Raw genomic sequence first — 23,059 nt, forward strand, 5'->3', positions numbered from 1 at the left:
ACTTTGCCTGACTTCTGGATTTGACCCTTCCCTGGCTGACTTGAAATCGTCTTGATCTCTGTACTGACCCTGAGCTCCCTGCCTTGACCTCGAACTGTTTACTGGAGTGCACATACTCAGCATGTCCCTGACTACGGTTTTGCCTGATCTCTCAATGTTCAGTGTCTCTTGACTGTTCCAAGAGGTAGTGGCCTGGTGGTACCCCTGCAGTGAAGACCAAATTCCTGTACAGGGGTTAAAGGGTGAAAACCAAGGGGGGCACTTAGAGAACAGCCTTAGTCATACACCAAGTGAAATTTATCTGCATTTGTTAAATTTTGCTCAGACCATGGATCCCACTGGCTGAAAGCTGTGATTGCAAGATGTGTTTAAGTACTGGACCCATCAATGCAGTCACCAGGGGCAACTACTGCAATATCTAGACACCACTTCTGCTTACCTGGATATGCTGACTGTCTCTACATCTGCTCCAACTCCACTATAAGCGGCTTAAGCCCCCTTTGCTACAGCCTACCCTGCTTTGCAGTGGTACTGGAGCTCACCTACTCCTGTTACCACATTAGGATGAAGACTTTAAGTCCTCCCAGGACTTCCTGAACTGCTGGCTCATCAGTTCCTCATTGACCATGCTAAAATTGCCTTCATAATGTCTCTTCTATCTGGAGCAGCTATAGCTTGGGCCAAGCCCCTCTTGGAGAGAAGGGGTTCTCTCACTGATAACCTCCAACAATTCCTAGAGACCTTCCATAAGATCTTTGAAGAGCTTTGTCAAGCAGCTTCTGCAGGTTCTGCTTTACTCAGCTTTCGCCAGGGCAATCAGTTGGCCAATACGCTATCTAGTTCTATACCTTCTCTTCGGAGCTGGTCCAAGAAATTCTCCAGCACCACGACTTGTGTTAAAATTGGAGTTCATTTAAAGTACTTTAAAATAGCATATAGTAGGCGAGGACACATATCGAACCTTTCACATACCCTTAATGATCTGATCTCATTAGCTAATTAGACTAATATGTGTTTCAGGGAACAACGAAGGAGATGACCCAAGAGAGGAAAATGCCGTGTCTGGCACCATTGTTCCAGAAGCCCTTTCTTCATTCTCCCTTGACTCCCTCACAGAGTCAAAGTGTTTGAGGAGGAGCATCAGCGTAGACACAATATACTGCGGTGGGTCACTTTGTAAGAACCTGTCATGTCAAGGCAGAAAATTGACTGTTCCTGTGATTTGGTTGCTTTCAATATGCCACTGTGTCCATGGACCTCTAAGTGGGACTTCCTTACTCTGGGAACATCTCATTCAATGTTCTGCCTGAATCTATCAGTCCTCTGCTGCTAAGGTCACCATGGCTCTGCCTTCATGCACCAGTGATCCACTGGGAAAATGGGAAGATTCTTCATTGGGACTCACAATGGCTGTGTGTGCATGGGGCACTTATGGAGGCCTTGTACTATGTGGGGCTGCACTTATGGTGGCCTCATACTTGGGGGGGGGGGGGGGGGGCACGTATAGTTACTTCATACTGTGTGGGAGGCATTTTTGGGTGCCTCATACTGTGTGGGGGGAAGCACTTGTGAGGGCCCCATAATGTGTGGGGAGCACTTATGGGAGCTTTCTATTATGAGGGGGCTCATGGGGGTTTCATGCTACACCTGTCACTGATATTGTCCATTCCTGGGCTTTCCAAGGGTTGGGAGGTGTGTAGAAAGTACAATTCTGTAAATGTAGCTTTGGACATGACTGGAGACACGATGCTCCTCACAATGAGAAGTGAAGTAAACTCTCCGGCGATTTCTCAGCAGCACATGAGTGGCCAAAAAATTATTTACAGCCCTATGTAAATATAGAAACAACTCACAGCAATGGAAGGAGCTGGCAGGGGACGTTTTAGGATAATTATAAATATACAGCTCCTCCTGCTGGTCCAGTGACTATACAGCATGTAGGTGCATTTCTTGCCATTAGGTGGCGCTGTGGTATATGATATAAATGAAGCTTAACCCATTCTGCTGTAGATCACTAATGCTGGGTTGTGAGAGGTGGAAATGCGTTGGATTACTACACACAATACCATCCAGTGCCTCAGAGTGAGTAGACTTTATTGCCTTTTGCTCTTAGTAATCCTAGTCATCACTATTGTAACACACTACCTTATGGTACACGTCTGTTCTCATCTCCACCAGAGGGCAGCGCAGCAGTAAAACAGTTTGGCTGATGTGTTGTAAGAGTATTTTACATAATTGAGTACTGATTGGTTCTGTCCCCTTTAATTATTCTATGACCGTCTATATTCTTTGTAATGTAATAAACATAGTAACATAGTACATGAGGCTGAAAAAAGACATTTGTCCATCCAGTTCGGCCTGTCATCCTGCAAGTTGATCCAGAGGAAGGCAAAAAACTGTGAGGTAGAAGCCAATTTTCCTCATTTTAGGGGAAAAAAATTCCTTCCCGACTCCAATCAGGCATCAGAATAACTCCCTGGATCACCGACCCCTCTCTAGTAGCTATATCCTGTAATATTATTACACTCCAGAAATACATCCAGGCCCCTCTTGAATTCCTTTATTGTACTCCCCATCACCACCTCCTCAGGCAGAGAGCTCCATAGTCTCACTGCTCTTACCGTAAAGAATCCTCTTCTATGTTTGTGTACAAACCTTCTTTCCTCCAGACGCAGAGGATGTCCCCTCGTCACAGTCACAGTCCTGGGGATAAATAGATGATGGGAGAGATCTCTGTACTGACCCCTGATATATTTATACATAGTAATTAGATCTCCCCTCGGTCGTCTTTTTTCTAAAGTGAATAACCCTAATTTTGATAATCTTTCAGGGTACTGTAGTTGCCCCATTCCAGTTATTACTTTAGTTGCCCTCCTCTGGACCCTCTCCAGCTCTGCTATGTCTGCCTTGTTCACAGGAGCCCAGAACTGTACACAGTCCTCCATGTGTGGTCTGACTAATGATTTGTAAAGTAGTAGGACTATGTTCTCATCACGGGCATCTATGCCCCTTCTGATGCAACCCATTATCTTATTGGCCTTGGCAGCAGCTGCCTGACACTGGTTTTTACAGCTTAGTTTGCTGTTTATTAAAATTCCTAGATCCTTTTCCATGTCAGTGTTACCGAGTGTTTTACCATTTAGTATGTACGGGTGACTTGCATTATTCCTTCCCATGTGCATAACCTTACATTTATCAGTGTTAAACCTCATCTGCCATTTATCTGCCCAAGCCTCCGGTCAATCCAGATCCCTCTGTAGTAGTATACTTTCCTCTGTAGTATATACACAGTATACTGTCCTCTATAGTAATATATACAGTATACTGTCCTCTGTAGTATATATACAGTATACTGTCCTCTGTAGTATATATACAGTATACTGTCCTCTGTAGTATATATACAGTATACTGTCCTCTGTAGTATATATATACAGTATACTGTCCTCTGTAGTATATACACAGTATACTGTCTGCTGTAGTATATATACAGTATACTGTCTGCTGTAGTATATATACAGTATACTGTCCTCTGTAGTATATATACAGTATACTGTCTGCTGTAGTATATATACAGTATACTGTCCTCTGTAGTATATATACAGTATACTGTCCTCTGTAGTATATACACAGTATACTGTCTGCTGTAGTATATATACAGTATACTGTCCTCTGTAGTATATATACAGTATACTGTCCTCTGTAGTATATATATACAGTATACTGTCCTCTGTAGTATATACACAGTATACTGTCCTCTATAGTAATATATACAGTATACTGTCTGCTGTAGTATATATACAGTATACTGTCCTCTGTAGTATATACAGTATACTGTCCTCTGTAGTGTATATACAGTATACTGTCCTCTGTAGTATATATACAGTATACTGTCCTCTGTAGTGTATACACAGTATACTGTCCTCTGTAGTATATATACAGTATACTGTCCTCTTCTGTGTTAATTACTTTACACAGTTTAGTGTCATCTGCGGTGCATGAATATTTTTTGTAGCCCTGGGGCAGATATATGATGACCCGGATCGTATTGCTCTGGCTGAATCTAAACTGCGTCTTTTATGCCAGGGTAAACAGTCTGCAAAGATATATTGTACTGAATTTCGGAGCTGGGCAGCTGACACTGGTTGGAATGATGCTCTACTCCGAAGTCAATTTTGCCATGGTCTTTCGGAAAGATTGAAAGATGCATTCGCTTTTCATGAGAGACCAGCGTCATTAGAGTCAGCCATGTCTCTAGCTGTTCGTATTGACAGGCGTCTTAGAGAGAGAGAGGAGACTACTCTTTCCTGTCATATTCAGCCCAAGGACAGTGGGGCTGTCTCATTCAGTGTGCAGGGGTCTCAGTCTCTCTCAATCCCCTCTGAGGAGGAGGCCATGCAGCTGGGTTTGCTTGCCTCTGATATTAGAGGATTCAGCTCTCAGAGGATGGTTTGTATCACTATTATAGGGTTTTCAGGTGTCACACAGTATTAGGTACACGGGCATGCAATCGTCTACCATACAGACCCTTGCATGTGCATAGCAGTCAGGGAGAGCTCTTAGGGTTTTATAGGGCTCACCTAAAGAGCTCCTTAGTTTGGGATCAAGCCAGTCGCTCGTTTATTTATATGTTCCAGCTATCTGCTAACTTCATCCGTGACAGATAGCTACCCGTTGTGGAGTGAATAATAGAATGTGGATTTGTCCTAAGGCAAGTGCCGTGCGGTTTCTTCCTAATCTGGAACCTATGATGATGCCCACAATGAGGTTGGAGAACTCCTACCATAATATTAGGGCATCCTACAAGCCGATCCTGACATGGAACATATGGTGCTGAGCTTTTTCCGCTATTACTTATGGTCAGGGTCATAATTTGAAGGACAGGCCGGTTCACAGCTTTTACCAGTCTCCCCCAACATGGATGAGGCTAAAATCTGGCCTGGCGTGGAGTTCTATCCTCAAGGGGAACACCTTTACCAGTATGTCCACCTAGACAACGTTCCACATAAAAACCTCCATTAACTGTAAGACAAGTGGACTAGTTCACCCTGTGACGTGTACTTGTGGTCAAGACCATAATGATGTTCAAAACCGTTCTGATGCTACCATTGCACTCCACGTAGTAGATAGTCATCATGGTGGCACTGGTTGAATTTGCTATCAAGGTCTCAAAGTTGTTAGATGACTCACACGCAGGGGTGATTTTGACAAAAAGCTTATACAGAAAGAGGCCCAATGGACTTTCCGGCTTCAGACTGTCCTTTCTGGGGTAAAATGAGCATTTCTTTTTCATGTTTTATTGGTTGTACCCGGTAAACCATAACATGGGGGACAGGAGGACCAAGAGTGGAGGAATAACACATGTAGGAAGGTGATTTTATGTTGTACATCTGAAGATGGTGCTCCTAATCAGGGTCCTTTCATGGCACCACCATATATTAGATGCCATATATTTCCCCCTATACCATCATTGGGGGACATAGGTGGCTAGATGGTTTTTGCATATAGTATGTTCTATCATCCCTTCCTCTGGAGGGGCACTAAGTGAATGGGGGGGGGGGGGGTGACTTCCTCTCATGTGCACCCCAGGTGACATGCCTGGTAACTGTTGACCCCCTCCCCCGGGTGTGATACATTGAATACAGAGGAGCACCTCTATGTTACATCTCCTATACTTCTCTCCTACTATGAACTCGTTGCAATAGGAAAATGAAATGGAGCGGCAGACTGCTGGGACCCCCACCAATCCCACAGAGACCCTGAAATAAACGGAGCGGCAGGCTGCTGGGACCCCCACCAATCCCACAGAGACCCTGAAATGAAAGGAGCGGCAGACTGCTGGGACCCCCACCAATCCCACAGAGACCCTAAAATGAAAGGAGAAGCCGGTTGCTGGGACCCCCACCAATCCCACAGAGACCCTGAAATGAAAGGAGCGGCAGGCTGCTGGGACCCCCACTAATCCCACAGAGACCCTCAAATGAAAGGAGCGGCAGACTGCTGGGACCCCCACCAATCCCACAGAGACCCTGAAATGAAAGGAGCGGCAGACTGCTGGGACCCCCACCAATCCCACAGAGACCCTAAAATGAAAGGAGAAGCCGGTTGCTGGGACCCCCACCAATCCCACAAAGACCCTGAAATGAAAGGAGCGGCAGGCTGCTGGGACCCCCACCAATCCCACAGAGACCCTGAAATGAAAGGAGCAGCAGACTGCTGGGACCCCCACCAATCCCACAGAGACCCTGAAATGAAAGGAGCGGCAGACTGCTGGGACCCCCACCAATCCCACAGAGACCCTAAAATGAAAGGAGAAGCCGGTTGCTGGGACCCCCACCAATCCCACAGAGACCCTGAAATGAAAGGAGCGGCAGACTGCTGGGACCCCCACCAATCCCACAGAGACCCTGAAATGAAAGGAGCGGCAGACTGCTGGGACCCCCACCAATCCCACAGAGACCCTGAAATGAAAGGAGCGGCAGACTGCTGGGACCCCCACCAATCCCACAGAGACCCTGAAATGAAAGGAGCAGCAGACTGCTGGGACCCCCACCAATCCCACAGAGACCCTGAAATGAAAGGAGCGGCAGACTGCTGGGACCCCCACCAATCCCACAGAGACCCTGAAATGAAAGGAGCGGCAGACTGCTGGGACCCCCACCAATCCCACAGAGACCCTAAAATGAAAGGAGAAGCCGGTTGCTGGGACACCCACCAATCCCACAGAGACCCTGAAATGAAAGGAGCAGTAGACTGCTGGGACCCCCACCAATCCCACAGAGACCCTGAAATGAAAGGAGCGGCAGACTGCTGGGACCCCCACCAATCCCACAGAGACCCTGAAATGAAAGGAGCGGCAGACTGCTGGGACACCCACCAATCCCACAGAGACCCTGAAATGAAAGGAGCAGCAGACTGCTGGGACCCCCACCAATCCCACAGAGACCCTGAAATGAAAGGAGCGGCAGACTGCTGGGGCCCCCACCAATCCGACTGCAGCTGAAACTATACAGTGTATGGAAGGCTCCATTAACTCTTTAGTTTCTGGTGTCACCATATTGAGGCAGGGCTCCTATTCTATGAGCTGAGCTGCAGTACCCGGCACGGCCACTGCATTGTATCTGGGGGCTGTCCAAAGCAGCTGATCCGAGCTGTTAACGGACCCCCCCGATCTGATATTAATGACCGGTTCCGAGGTCCACCGCTTACCGTCTCCTCTAGACTGAAAGTGTCACGTGGCGCACACATCACCACGACTGACCAATCAATGGCCAAATACATTCCTTCCCAATAATTATCTCATCACCTGACAAACCAGCAAACGGCTTCTCTATCAGGTGATTGCACCGTACATGAGGCATGTTGAATAATAATGGAGACAACACAAAGTTCTAATGATAACGGCTCATTTATTTCTACCAATTATTCCTATCATTATTATCTTAATATAATTACCCAATATATTAGTATTATTACTATATTACTACACCTGGGGGACAGCAGTCCAATAGCACCTCTGCTGCCAGGCTAATCCCTTTTGGCTCAGCCCTCCCCCCCACAGATAAAGCACCGCACCATTAGTCAACAGATCACCTAAATCCCCTGGAACGCACATCCACATGTAATACCGTAATACCATCATCTACTGCTGCTATAACCATGGGCAGGAGGTTCTTAGTTTACACTTTTAACAAAATGTATAAGCCCACTTGCCACGTCAAGGCGACCTCCTTCAAGTGGGTTCCTACACTAACACTAATGACTATCCTATTATTATTTATTATATACTACAAGAATTATTACTATAATTCCCCCTATTATACTAATGCTATCCCTGCTATATTATCCCGACTATATTATTATTATTAATATTTGTAATGTTATTTAACTAGATCCCTATCCTTAAAGGTCTTGATCCAGAAGAAGGCGAAAACCCCTGGACACATTCGGCCAATTCGTGTCACAGGGGAAAAATTCCTTCTCGACCCCGAGAAAAGGCGATCAGTCCTAGAACCCTGGATCAAGCCCCCTGATCCCTGTCCCTATCCCTAAAACTGTTAATCCAGAAGAAGGCAAAAACCCCTGGACACATTCAGCCAATTCGTGTCACAGGGGGAAAATTCCTTCTCGACCCCGGGAAAAGGCGATCAGTCCTAGGACCCTGGATTAAGCCCCCTAATAACTATCCCTATATTAGGTCCCTATCTCTAAAACTGTTGATCCAGAAGAAGGCGAAAACCCCTGGACACATTCAGCCAATTCGTGCCACAGGGGAAAAATTCCTTCTCGACCCCGGGAAAAGGCGATCAGTCCTAGGACCCTGGATCAAGCCCCCTAATAACTATCCCTATATTAGGTCCCTATCCCTAAAACTGTTGATCCAGAAGAAGGCGAAAACCCCTGGACACATTCAGCCAATTCGTGCCACAGGGGGAAAATTCCTTCTCGAACCCGGGAAAAGGCGATCAGTCCTAGAACCCTGGATCAAGCCCCCTGATCCCTAAATTAGGTCCCTATCCCTAAAACTGTTGATCCAGAAGAAGGCAAAAACCCCTGGACACATTCAGCCAATTCGTGCCACAGGGGAAAAATTCCTTCTCGACCCCGGGAAAAGGCGATCAGTCCTAGGACCCTGGATCAAGCCCCCTAATAACTATCCCTATATTAGGTCCCTATCTCTAAAACTGTTGATCCAGAAGAAGGCGAAAACCCCTGGACACATTCAGCCAATTCGTGCCACAGGGGAAAAATTCCTTCTCGACCCCGGGAAAAGGCGATCAGTCATAGGACCCTGGATCAAGCCCCCTAATAACTATCCCTATATTAGGTCCCTATCCCTAAAACTGTTGATCCAGAAGAAGGCGAAAACCCCTGGACACATTCAGCCAATTCGTGTCACAGGGGAAAAATTCCTTCTCGACCCCGGGAAAAGGCGATCAGTCCTAGACCCTGGATCAAACTCCTGACACCTATACCTAAATTAGGTCCCTATCCCTAAAACTGTTGATCCAGAAGAAGGCAAAAAAAAACTGGACACATTCAGCCAATTTGTGTCACAGAGGAAAAATTCCTTCTCGACCCCGGGAAAAGGCGATCAGTCCTAGAACCCTGGATCAAAACTATGATATTTTTTTATTTTATTTGGTTGCTGCTGGTGGTTTTACAGCTCCTTACCATCCTTCACCGGCAGAATGGTTTGAAGAGGATGGTCGAGAGGATGTTCTTCTTTCCTCTCAGGTTGGTGTTCACATACTGGAAGGTGGTTGGCTGGCGGAGCTTCTGTCTTCTTCCGGCCTGATGCTGAACTCTTCCCAGGTTCTTGCTCTTCACATCCACCTTCTGTTTGACCATCCTCTCTTCTTTTTCCTCCTTCTTCTCAATCTCATCCTGCTGCTTCACCTTCGGTTCTTCACACAGGTGGCTTGCCATCATCATTGCCGGCTCTGGATCTTCTTCCTCCAGAGGAAAAGGCAGATATTTCCTCTGGGCTTCTCTGCTGGTCGGCATGAGGCGCTAAAAACAGATTCAGACACTTGTCTATGAGATGTTCCTCTAAAACCTTCACATCTATAGACAGAACATGGAGGAATCTGTTATAAGGACAATATGACAGGTAGTAGGATCACTCACCTCCATCTTGAAGATTGGAGACGGGAGGAATCTGATGCAGTAGATGAGGTTTTGTAGGTTCTTCTCCTCCACAGTGCGGGAATAAGCTGCAGAGAGAACACAACTAGATCATGAGTTTACTTCCGATCAGTCTAAACAAAAAGCTCAGATCAAGTTTTCATAGACAATTCCTATGACCAAAAATACTCACTTGAGAAGACTCCAAGTTCATACATGCTGGCTTGGTGGCAGTAGATGTTCTAAAGAGATGAGAATACAGTAAGTGACCACTTACCACTCCTCATGGGTGATAGGACAAGGGGTCAGTTTACAATGAAGCCACTTACCTCCATAGAAGTCCTGCCCGCAGCCATCCTGTACTTGTCCAGAATTGTAGAAGTCATAGCGCGATCTGTAAACCCATTAAAGAAACTGTAGTCACTGATCTGTTAACCTTCGTGAACCCCTGTGATCACACCCTGATGACCTGTCCTAGGGGTGATAATATGAAAGTCCTGGAGAACCCCTTTCATTTCCTCATATATCTTTATAGCAGTCAGGGATCAGCTTTTCTCATACAGAAAATCTGAATAATAAATCCTACCTGCCTGCAGCCACCACTAGGGGGAGCTGAGGAGCCTACTGCAGACTACATTATTAGTTCTATGTATACACAGTGATCAGTAAGCTCCTGAGCTCCCTCTAGAGGTGGCCGCAGGCAGCTGAGATTTTATTATTCAACTATAAATCAGTGCAGAGGTTCTGGAGCTTTGTATCAGTTAAACTGAGCTCTGATCGCTATAAAAATGTATGAAGCAATGAATCAGTATCTAAAAATGACCTGATGATAAAAGGCGGACATTCACTTTACATGGAGGTGGATGATAATCACATATGAGCATGGAGTATATATATATATACAGATATAAGATGATGTTTGGACTGTATTTTGGGCTTTGTACATGTGATCATACATTGGGGCGTGGCCTTTACTGGGTATTTGTAGTGGCCCTTATAGTTGAAGGGCCCATATACGTAATACTGCACGTAGACACAGAGGGGAGATTCATGGTGTAAAGAAAAACTGGCTCCGTTGCCCATAGCAACCAATCAGATCGTTCCTTTCATTTTCCAAAGCAGCTCTGAAAAATGAAAGGTGGAATCTGATTGGTTGCTACGGGCAACTGAGCCAGTTTTCCGTTTCACCAGTTCTGATAAATCTCCCCCATAATGCAGACTGGGTTATACTGGTGCCCTATACAGATATATGACAGGAATAGTGTCATCTCTGTCCATAATTACAGTCAGCACCCCCAAAATGGCCGCTAAATAATATACCCCCATTAACAACATCAGAGTGCCCCCACACAGTATATAATGCCAGCACAGTGCCCTGAGTACAGTACATTGGCAGCAGAGTGCCCCCATAGACAGATCCAACAGAGCGCTCCCCTCACACAGCGGTCACTAGGGGGAGCTCACTACACCCACATGTATAAACCCATATACAGCTAGCTCCCCCTAGTGGTGGCTGGGACAAGTAGGAGAAAGTATAAAGCCCTCAGCAGATCCCTAATCCTGTGAGTGAAGCGTCACTCATGAGATCTCACCGGCGTCCATCTTCACCTCTCGTCGTCCTGTAACGGTCTGAGGACCACTGACCGTTGGGTTCCGTTCAAGTTCAAATCCAGCGATCCCATTGGCTGCTGAGCGGCGACATCTGGAAGAGGAAATTTAAAGGGACAGTACGCTGATATCTCACCGGAGTGCATGTCCTGTATGTGAGATAATCTGCGGGGACCGGCTGCTAGCCTCAAATGATATATGTGTAAAAAGCTGGTCACTCAGGGTCTCTGGAGACGGGACATGGACCCCCACAGATACTGATGACCTATTTACAGGGATCTGGGAAACCCCTTTGATGATACAATGGTAAGAGAGGCCGAGTGGAAATGTCCATGAGGAAACGGCATCCTGGACAGAAGGGACAGATACCAGACCTGTCCACTAGAGGTCAGTGTGGGGCGCTCCTATGTAGATGGGGCTTATAGAAGTACCGGGCGATATCCCTGGAGTTTAAATATAGTAAAAAATATAAAATATAATAAGACAACTTTTTTCTCTTGTTATAGGAGATTTTTTGTGGCAGAAGGACAGTAAAGGGAGGGAAAGTAAGTGGTGACATTGTATGTGTAATAGATAATGATTTTCAGGTTTCTCAATAGGAGGGAAATCTTAAAATGAGGGGGGCGCTCAGTAGGTCATGATGGACACAATTGCACCACCACCCCTGACTTCAGTGAGGCCTCTAGTGATTTGACGACCAGATTTCGAGCACATGGCTACCCTAAGAAAGTAATATCAGGGGCATTTGAAATGGCAAAGGCGGCTGACCGTTTGGAATTATTGAAGCCCAAACTCAAACCTCGAAGCACCCAGGTCCATCTCATCACCAACTAGAACAACCAATGGCGTGATTTATACACAATACTAAATGTACACTGGCATCTCCTATTGGTGGATCCCAAGCTGAGCGGACATGTCAATCCAAGTCCGAAGATTATCGCACGTAGAGCTCCAAATTTATGGGACAAACTGGTACGTAGCCATTACCGGAGGCCTACACAGGGGTTGGGGAGGGGGTGTCAGAATGCGTGAGACAACATCTGTCAATTTATGATCTGCGCTGACTCCTTCTCTACCTGCAGGCTCCCGGCCGCAATTTCTCTGGGTCACTACATCAACTGCCGTACAAGGAAGCGGGGCCATTCACTTATTCCTGCACATGGGGTTCTCCGGTAGGTTGCCACCCCAAGAGCAGCAGGGTTCACACCACATTGACAATGTTGCCTTGTGGCGGCAGGGCATCAATACGGGGGCTAATCGGGGGGTCTCTGCTGTGCATACATACATATCTGCAGTGTGCGGTTTGGGCACAGTGTTGAGGTCTGTATTTGCCATACATCGGCATGCACTAGGCACTGGTCATTGCGGGTCCATTTAGGGGCTTCAGTTAAAGGTTTGCAGGCTAGACAAAAAGCATGGTTTGCTATTATCATCATTCCTGAGGAAGCCGGATTGCACCGGCGATACGCGTTGGGCGCTTCTCATGTTTCCAGGTCCACTGCACCAGCTGGTTATGTAGGTTTGGCTCTTGATATTTGACCTTATCATGGTCTGTCTTTATCTTTATTCCTAGTGGTCTTACCTTACCTTAATGTGATTTATTGGATTCTTTCATATGCAGGTTGATTACGTATATACCCATTTGTGGCAACCCAGTGGACCTGTGTGTGTCGGTTACATAAATTTTTTTGCATACCGCACTTCGTTCTAAATTGTATACAATTTTTTAATGCGTGTTTGTTGGTGTGTCGGATGTGCATTTATAGGGTGGTTCTTTTGACTCTTTCTTGGGTCAGGTTACGTGTCAGTAGGTCATGATGGACATACCGCCATCTTTACCCAGGCAGCTCCCCTGATATGAGCATCGGGGCATTTCGTGCTCTGATTCTCTCCCTTGCCCTGCACTGAATCATGCAGGACAAGGGCTTTATTGTTTACAATGGCACACTGCTAGGGGTAGGCTTCCACCTAGCAGTGTTTCCGGTGACGTCACCAGCTCTGATGGGCGGGCTTTAGAGCTGCCCTAGCCGTTTTACAGGCTAGGGCAGCTCTGAAGCCCACCCATTAGTGCCGGTGACATCAAAGGGAACACTGCTGGGTGGAAGCCTCCGCCTTGCAGTCCCCATGGAGAGCCGGTACTTCACCGGATCTACTAAAAATGCCTTTGCCCTACGCGATTCAGCGCAAATGAAAGCATGGGAGGATATGCTCCAATGCTCATATCAGGGAGGCCGGAGAGGTGAAAATGGGGAATTGTTCGGGTTCAGCTCTGAACCCGGACAACCCCTTTACCTTCAGAGATCCTGTACCGTTGTTCCCCATCCCCCTGGGGCATTATAGCAGGTATAATGGTAACATAATGGTTCCCTGGTAACATCAAGGAAGACTGGATAATTCTTCTAGAAGACCTGGAGGCCAGTGATGCAAAGAACATCTCAAGAACATCTGAGCCAGATCTGGAAAAGGGACCTTAATTCAATCTCTTCCCCATGGTTCCCCTATGGGGCTGCCCTTATGATGTCACCAACCTCGGCTTCAATCAGAAAACATGAAGATGTTCTAAGGAAATAAAATAAATTAAAAAATGTAAAAAATAAAATATTTAAAATATATATCCCTAACTTTAAATAAAAATAAAATAAATACAACAAATTGTCTTTGATGAATTGATTTGCAGTCAGTCCAATGCAAAACATATTCAAATGAGTCAAATGATAGTAGATCAATGATCAATCAGCGGGGGCTGGGGAGGATCCAGTACAGGGCTCGTCTCACAGATTTGACAGGGAAAGACAGAAAGCAGCTTCCAATGTAATGGAATAAATGCAAGCTGCAGGAGACAAATAGATGAGAATTATTAATTAAAGGGCATCTGTCAGCAGTTTTGTCCCTATGACACTGGCTGACCTGTTACATGTGCACTTGGCAGCTGAAGGCATCTGTGTTGGCCTCATGTTCAGATGTGCCCGCTGTGTCAGACTGGCCCAGAGTACCAGCGGAATCTCCAATGGGCCCCAAAGGTCCAGAGAAAAAAACCATTTGGAGCTGCCTTTGGAGAGTAGATTGGCATTAGGGTTTATTTCTTTGACTCAAAACCTATTAGACTTGATTGATGACATGGGGAGTTGGGCCCTGAGAATAATTTTCTCTGTTGGGCCCGTAGTACTCCAGTCTAACCATATGTGCCCGCATTGCTGAGAATAGGATGTCTTAATATGTACAAATGAGCCTCTAGGAGCAACGGGGGCATTGTCATTACTGGTAGAGGCTCAGCTCTCTCTGCAACAGCCGCGTCCTCTGCACTTTGATTGACAGGACCAGGCAGTGTAAACATGATCACAACTGGTCCTGACCTCTCCTAAAGTCTTATACTGCACCATGCACTTCAGTATCCAGCACAGGTAAGAGAACTGCCGGCGAGCCTCCTTCCTTTACTGTGCCGGATGCTGAAGTCTTTACTACTTTACTTTACCTTTTTTACTACTACTACTTCCCTACTGCCACTTCCATTACTGCTACCAGCCACTGTTACCAGCCGCCACTACAAATACTACTTCCCTACTGCCACTTCCATTACTGCTACCAGCCACTGTTACCAGCCGCCACTACAAATACTACTTCCCTACTGCCACTTCCATTACTGCTACCAGCCACTGTTACCAGCCGCCACTACAAATACTACTTCCCTACTGCCACTTCCATTACTGCTACCAGCCACTGTTACCAGCCGCCACTACAAATACTACTTCCCTACTGCCACTTCCATTACTGCTACCAGCCACTGTTACCAGCCGCCACTACAAATACTACTTCCCTACTGCCACTTCCATGTGCCCTCCAGACCGTAACACCTCTCCCATGTGAAGTCACGTCCCCGCTCCTTTGGTTGACACCAACGGCTCACTTGACAGCGACGTGTTGAGATCCTGCGCATGTGCCATGAATGGGTGAATGGGGATTGCGGTACACAAATGTGGAGTCTGTAGGAACCTGAGACTGTGCATGCACCGCAATCCCCATTCACAGCGCATACGGGATGTGTGTGTGTCAAAGAAGGTGCAGCCCAGGAGGACAGCGCACCCCCAGCCACACCTGTTATACACTGGCCGGGCCCCCATAAAGTTTTTTTGTTTAGTAACATAAATCCTCACCGCCGGGGGTCACGTAACTAGTTATCACGGAGGAGTCTCGTTCGTTATCGGAATTAACCAGACAAATCTCTCCACCAACTAAGAACGGCCATGCACCACCACCCGCAGAATCGAGAAAGAGCTATCAAGGTGTCAATCCTTTCCGTGTCCGGGCCGGGTGAGGTTTCCCGCGTTGAGTCAAATTAAGCCGCAGGCTCCGCTCCTGGTGGTGCCCTTCCATCAATTCCTTTAAGTTTCAGCTTTGCAACCATACTCCCCCCGGAACCCAAATACATTAATTTTCCGGAAGCTGCTCGGCGGGTCATGGGAATAACGCTGCCTGATCGCCGGTCGGCATCGTTTATGGTCGGAACTACGACGGTATCTGATCGTCTTCGAACCTCCGACTTTCGTTTTCGATTAATGAAAACATTCTTGGCAAATCCTTTCGCTTTGGTTCATCTTGCGCCGGTCGAAGAATTTCACCTCTAGCGGCGCAATACGGATACCCCCGGCTGTACCTATTATTATTACCGGAGGAACTATAGGTGGTATTATTACTAGGAGACTATAGGGCCATTATTATTACTGGAGGAACTATAGGCGGTATTATTATTACTAGAGGGAACTGTAGGGGGCATTATTATTACTGGAGGAACTATAGGCAGTATTATTATTACTGGAGGAACTATAGGGGCATTATTATTACTGGAGGAACTATAGGCAGTATTGTTACTAGAGGGAACTGTAAGGGGCAATATTATTATTGGAGGAACTATAGGTGGTATTATTATTACTAGGAGACTATAGGGCCATTATTATTACTGGAGGAACTATAGGCGGTATTATTATTACTGGAGGAACTATAGGCAGTATTATTATTACTGGAGGAACTGTAGGGGCATTATTATTACTGGAAGACTGTAGGTGCATTATTATTACTGGAGGAACTGTAGGGGCATTATTATTACTGGAGGAACTAGAGGCAGTATTGTTACTAGAGGGAACTGTAGGGGGCATTATTATTACTGGAGGAACTATATGTGGTATTATTATTACTAGGAGACTATAGGGCCATTATTATTACTGGAGGAACTATAGGTGGTATTATTTTTACTGGAGGAACTGTAGGGGCATTATTATTACTGGAGGAACTATAGGCAGTATTGTTACTAGATGGAACTGTAAGGGGCAATATTATTATTGGAGGAACTATAGGTGGTATTATTATTATTACTAGGAGACTATAGGGCCATTATTATTACTGGAGGAACTATAGGCGGTATTATTATTACTGGAGGAACTATAGGCGGTATTATTATTACTGGAGGAACTGTAGGGGCAATATTATTACTGGAGGAACTATAGGTGGTATTATTATTACTGGGAGATTATAGGGCCATTATTATTACTGGGGGAACTATAGGGGCATTATTATTACTGGAGGAACTATAGGGGCATTATTATTACTGGAGGAACTATAGGCAGTATTATTATTACTAGAGGGAACTGGAGGGGGCATTATTATTACTGGAGGAACTATAGGCAGTATTATTACTGGAGGAACTATAAAGGGCATTAATACTAAGAAACTACAGGGGCACATTATATTCCAGGAGGACTACAGGGGGGAATTATACTACAGAAATACAGTAAAACATAGAATTTTTTAAAAGGACTGAACAATAATCCCTAAAAAATCAGTCAGTGATTTCCATCATTTTTGGTGACCAAAACCAGCTGTGAAGCCACAGAGATAACATGTAATAGAAACATCTGCACCTGTTCTGTGGTTTTGACTCAAAATAACTGAAAAGAGACTAAATTACTCAGCCTTAGGCTACTTTCACACGTCCGTAAGTGTTTGGCGGATCCGCAAAACATGGACACCTGCATCGTGCAATCCGCAATTTGCGGACCGCACATCACAGACACTATAATAGAAAATGCCTTTTCTGGTCCGCAATTACGGACAAGAATAGGACATGTTCTATTTTTTTCAGGAACGGAATTGCGGATCCCGAAAAAACGGATGCGGATCCTGAAAATGTGGATGCGGATCCCAGATTCGCATCCATTCCAGTCCCATTGAAAGTGAATGGGTCCACAAATTGCGGACCCGTGAATGGACCCTTAGGCTACTTTCACACTAGTGTTTTTACTGGACGCGGCAGAGTTCAGCAAAAACGCTTCCGTTACTGATAATACATCCGTCTGCATCCGCTATGAATGGATCCGGTTGTATTCTCTTTAAAAGTCAATGGAGGACGGATCCGTTTTCTATTGTGCCAGAGAAAACGGATCCGTCCCCTCAACTTGCATTGGGGGTAATGCCGGATCCGTCTTCCTCCACATCCCAGGACAGAAAGCAAACTACAACACGCTGCGGTTTGCTCTCCGGTCTGGGAACGCAACAGAGCGCATGTTGGAGCACTCCGCGCAGTTATATTTGGTCCCCACTGATAATGAATGGGGACAAAACTGAAGTGTTTTTTTTCTGGTATTGAGCCCCTATGACAGATCTTAATACCAGAAAAAAAATTAACTCTTCTATGAAATTAGCCACAAATAAATAAATATATATATATATTTTTATTATTATTTTTATTATTAATTTTTTTTTAACCAAACCACTAACCCATACTCCTCAACACAACCAACAACTACCACCCTAACTGGAGGCAGCTGAGGCCTTTTATACCGGAGCGTCTCCCACAATCCTCTGCAGTTTCCTCTATAAAAGTCCAGACTTCCTGCTGGCCTTCCTCTTATGAGGTCAGAGCAGACACTGCAGGTAAGGGATGGATGGTTTATGCACTTGCTTCTGATACACACAGGTCCAGGGGGAAAAGCATGGAGAGGGAGAAATAGAGCATTAGGTGGGCAGCCTGAGGAGGGCAATAAGAAGCGCCCCCACCCAGGGGTGTCATCAGAGGGAACACCTCACAACTAGGACTGCAGACCTAATGCTTCTGTCACACAACAGTCACCTCTTCACAGGAGGGCAGTATACTATGGGGGCTGCCTTCTGCTCTAGGGGGCTGTATTATGCTCTGGGGGGGCTGCAGGGGGCGCCTTATGCTCTGTGGGGGGGCTGCAGAGGGTGCCTTATGCTCTGTGGGGGGCTGCAGGGGGCGCCTTATGCTCTGTGGGGGGGCTGCAGGGGGCGCCTTATGCTCTGTGGGGGGCTGCAGGGGTGCCTTATGCTCTGTGGGGGGGGGGGGGCGCCTTATGCTCTGTGGGGGAGCTGCAGGGGGGCGCCTTATGCTCTGTGGGGGGGCTGCAGAGGCCGCCTTATGCTCTGTGGGGGGGCTGCAGAGGCCGCCTTATGCTCTGTGGGGGGGCTGCAGGGGGCGCCTTATGCTCTGTGGGGGGCTGCAGGGGGTGCCTTATGCTCTGTGGGGGGGGGGGCGCCTTATGCCCTGTGGGGGGGGGCTGCAGGGGGTGCCTTATGCCCTGTGGGGGGGCTGCAGGGGGCGCCTTATGCCCTGTGGGGGGGCTGCAGGGGGCGCCTTATGCCCTGTGGGGGGGCTGCAGGGGGCGCCTTATGCCCTGTGGGGGGGGCTGCAGGGGGCGCCTTATGCTCTGTGGGGGGGCTGCAGGGGACGCCTTATGCTCTGTGGGGGGGCTGCAGGGGACGCCTTATGCTCTGTGGGGGGGCTGCAGGGGACGCCTTATGCTCTGTGGGGGGGCTGCAGGGGACGCCTTATGCTCTGTGGGAGCTGCTGCAGGGGGCGCCTTATGCCCTGTGGGGGAGCTGCAGGGGGCGCCTTATGCCCTGTGGGGGAGCTGCAGGGGGCGCCTTATGCCCTGTGGGGGGCTGCAGGGGGCGCCTTATGCCCTGTGGGGGGGCTGCAGGGGGCGCCTTATGCCCTGTGGGGGGGCTGCAGGGGGCGCCTTATGCCCTGTGGGGGGGCTGCAGGGGGCCGCCTTATGCCCTGTGGGGGGGCTGCAGGGGGCGCCTTATGCCCTGTGGGGGGGCTGCAGGGGGCCGCCTTATGCCCTGTGGGGGGGCTGCAGGGGGCGCCTTATGCCCTGTGGGGGGGGCTGCAGGGGGGCGCCTTATGCCCTGTGGGGGGGCTGCAGGGGGCGCCTTATGCCCTGGGGGGGGGGCGGCGGGGGGCGCCTTATGCCCTGTGGGGGGGCTGCAGGGGGCGCCTTATGCCCTGTGGGGGGGCTGCAGGGGGCGCCTTATGCCCTGTGGGGGGGCTGCAGGGGGCGCCTTATGCCCTGTGGGGGGGCTGCAGGGGGCGCCTTATGCCCTGTGGGGGGGCTGCAGGGGGCGCCTTATGCCCTGTGGGGGGGCTGCAGGGGCGCCTTATGCCCTGTGGGGGGGCTGCAGGGGGCGCCTTATGCCCTGTGGGGGGGCTGCAGGGGGCGCCTTATGCCCTGTGGGGGGCTGCAGGGGGCGCCTTATGCTCTGTGGGGGGGCTGCAGGGTGCGCCTTATGCTCTGGGGGGGGGGGGGGGGGCACAGTAAAGCATATGGTTTTCAAAAGGCCATTCAGACCTTGGTTACCAGTAACGGCTTATATTAGGCACGTCTTCCTTCCAGCAGTACAGCTACATAGTAAATCCATTATCTGTAGAACACAAGACTTATAAAGGGATCGTCTCACTTTGGCAAATAGCATTTATCATGTAGAGAAAGTTAATACAAGTCCCTTACTAATGTATTGTGATTCTCTGTTGCCTCCTTTGCTGGCTGGAATCATTTTTCCATCACATTATACACTGCTCGTTTCCATGGCAATCCAGCAGTGGTGGTCGTGCTTGCACACTATAGAAGAAAGCACCAGCCTATGTGCGCTCCCACATTCCCGGCCACCAGAGAGGCCCGCCCTTTTTCATATAGTCTGCAAGCGCAGCCACCGCTGCTGGAATGCGGGCTGGTCGTAACATTACCCCTTTAACCTTCCTCCTGCGGTGTGAGCAGACCCCCCTTGCTGCAGTCCGTGGAGGTAATATCACAGTGCACTGTCTATAGTCAGTGAGGCACTATATTGTATATACTTTATCATTCGTGTTTGCAGATTGCTGTTGCACTTTGTTTTTGCACTTTCAGCCATGATGTGTGTAACGGACCGTTTCAGCAGACAAGGGGTTAAAATCCGTTTAGGCGATATGCACCTTTCTGAGAGACAGGCACAGCTACTGCAGGACACCAACCTCCCGAACTGGATACAAAGTAGCACTCCAAACTGGAACCTCACGAATAGCTGCTAGCAGACGAACAGGAATCGGCTTACACTCCTGGCAATCAGTCTCTAACAGCATACAGCGGATCCCCCCCAATAACGAGACAAGGCTCCGTGTTGAGGGTCAAGCAGTGGTCTGAGGTGCTGGCACACCCAGCCTGGTTTTTATTACAGTTGTTTGCAAATACAGGTCCGCCCACAGGGAGGTATAAAACAACCAAGCCCATCTGGTGTGCACGCCCCTAGGGGACCAGAATGAAGGCTGTGACATAGGACAGATATGCAGCACTGTAGGATACACAGACAATACATCCCCACAATGCATCATGGTTTCCTCCTCTCTGCCCTGGAGACACCCGAGGCGTAATCCAATTATCTCTCAAGACAAAGAGAAATCACCAATACACATGTGGATATAACAGGACAGACATCACCATTTAAACACACAATGGGACAATGGCACAATAGAAACACACCCAGCATATTCCTCCCAAGCTGACAAGTTACACTTATTATAAATTGTTACAACTTTGTGAGTTTACATTGGCCATACATATAACTTACATCAATTTAAACAGTATAACTTGGGGACAAACCTATCCAAAATTCACTTGAATAGGTTCAGGGGTTTAAAAGTTAGTATGGGCTATAATCCTGAGGCAAGAGGCTGATAAACAGGCCTCTCCAAAACCCAGTGGCGAGGTTGGTTTCGCCACAATGTGCACTGGGATGTGCAGCCCCCCGCAGTGCCCTCCTGACTTACCGGTCTGTCCCGCAGGCTGATTTTAATGACTAACTAGTGCTGCCTGTTCTGTGTTCATTGGAGGCCTGTATAGCACAATACGAGGTATGTAATAGTAGTAATAGTGTGGGCTCAGCATGCATGTGGAATCTGCGTTCCCTGAATGTAATGGAGGCCAGTATGGCACCGGGGGGGGGGGGGGGGGTGTAGTATTTAGTGTTCGGTTCCTGTCCTAAAGAGATCGCCTTGCCCCGTGGCGGACAGGCAAAAATCATGTACAAAATGTATTTGCCAAGAATCTCACACTTATAACGTAACATTAGTACATGTTCCATAGTCAGTATGGTGGCACTATGGTATACACTATACTTTTTTACTTTGCTGCTATGCTGGTGCATTGTTTTTACTTTTGCGCTTTCGGCTGTGGTGGTGTGCGCCTGCACCATGTAATGTGCTGACTGCCCCCCATCTTTGCCGTTTACCACATGGTTTTCAGTTTCCTTGGTTCTGATGCCCACAAGCTTGGACAGGTACACCGGGGGGCAGTGAAGTCCTCAATGGGCCCCTGAACAAACGAGTGAGCTTCCTTGTGAACAAGCTCCGCCCCCTGTGCGCTCATACACTGCAGTGGCCCCGTCTCCTGAACTTTAGGGCCCCTGCTGCCCCACGGGGTTGCTACAGAGAAATTCTCAGTACAAGTCCTGTCAGTAAGGCGGAGGCCACATGGTTTACAAAAAAATTGCAGTAAAAACACAATTTTGCTGCAATTTTTTAAAGCAAATAGGACCATGTGCAGACAGCCTTACTGACAGGACTGCTGCTGGGGCGAGGAGCCTGATGTGGGGGGGCGAGGAGGAGCCTGATGTGGGGGGCGAGGAGGAGCCTGATGTGGGGGGCGAGGAGGAGCCTGATGTGGGGGGCGAGGAGGAGCCTGATGTGGGGGGCGAGGAGGAGCCTGATGTGGGGGGCGAGGAGGAGCCTGATGTGGGGGGCGAGGAGGAGCCTGATGACTATAAGCTGCAGCCACAAGAACCAGCAATCGAGGTCCATGAGGTGAGGAAGGAATCTATATGTAAGAGTTCCTGCATGTGAGGCTGTGAAAGTCCAGTGTGTGTGCCGGTGCCTGCTCCTGGAGTCTGGTGTGTGTGCGCGCGCCGGTGCCTGCTCCTGGAGTCTGGTGTGTGTGCCGGTGCCTGCTCCTGGAGTCTGGTGTGTGTGTGCCGGTGCCTGCTCCTGGAGTCTGGTGTGTGTGTGCCGGTGCCTGCTCCTGGAGTCTGGTGTGTGTGTGCCGGTGCCTGCTCCTGGAGTCTGGTGTGTGTGTGCCGGTGCCTGCTCCTGGAGTCTGGTGTGTGTGTGCCGGTGCCTGCTCCTGGAGTCTGGTGTGTGTGTGCCGGTGCCTGCTCCTGGAGTCCGGTGTGTGTACCGGTGCCTGCTCCTGGAGTCCGGTGTGTGTGTGCCGGTGCCTGCTCCTGGAGTCCGGTGTGTGTGTGCCGGTGCCTGCTCCTGGAGTCCGCTGTGTGTGTGCCGGTGCCTGCTCCTGGAGTCCGGTGTGTGTGTGCCGGTGCCTGCTCCTGGAGTCCGCTGTGTGTTCCCCGGTGCGGCTAAACACTGCAGCAATTCTGTATTACATGGTGACGGTAAATGGGGTCGTGACCTGACGGTCTCAAAAATCCAACCGGCAGAATCTTTAGACTTTGTGGTTATAAGAAACTTCCAGGTCGCAGTGTGACCCCATTCATTGGTCGCAGTGTGATTCTT

The sequence above is a fragment of the Bufo bufo genome, chromosome 11, assembly GCF_905171765.1.
Source record: "Bufo bufo chromosome 11, aBufBuf1.1, whole genome shotgun sequence".
NCBI classification, from domain to species: domain Eukaryota; kingdom Metazoa; phylum Chordata; class Amphibia; order Anura; family Bufonidae; genus Bufo; species Bufo bufo.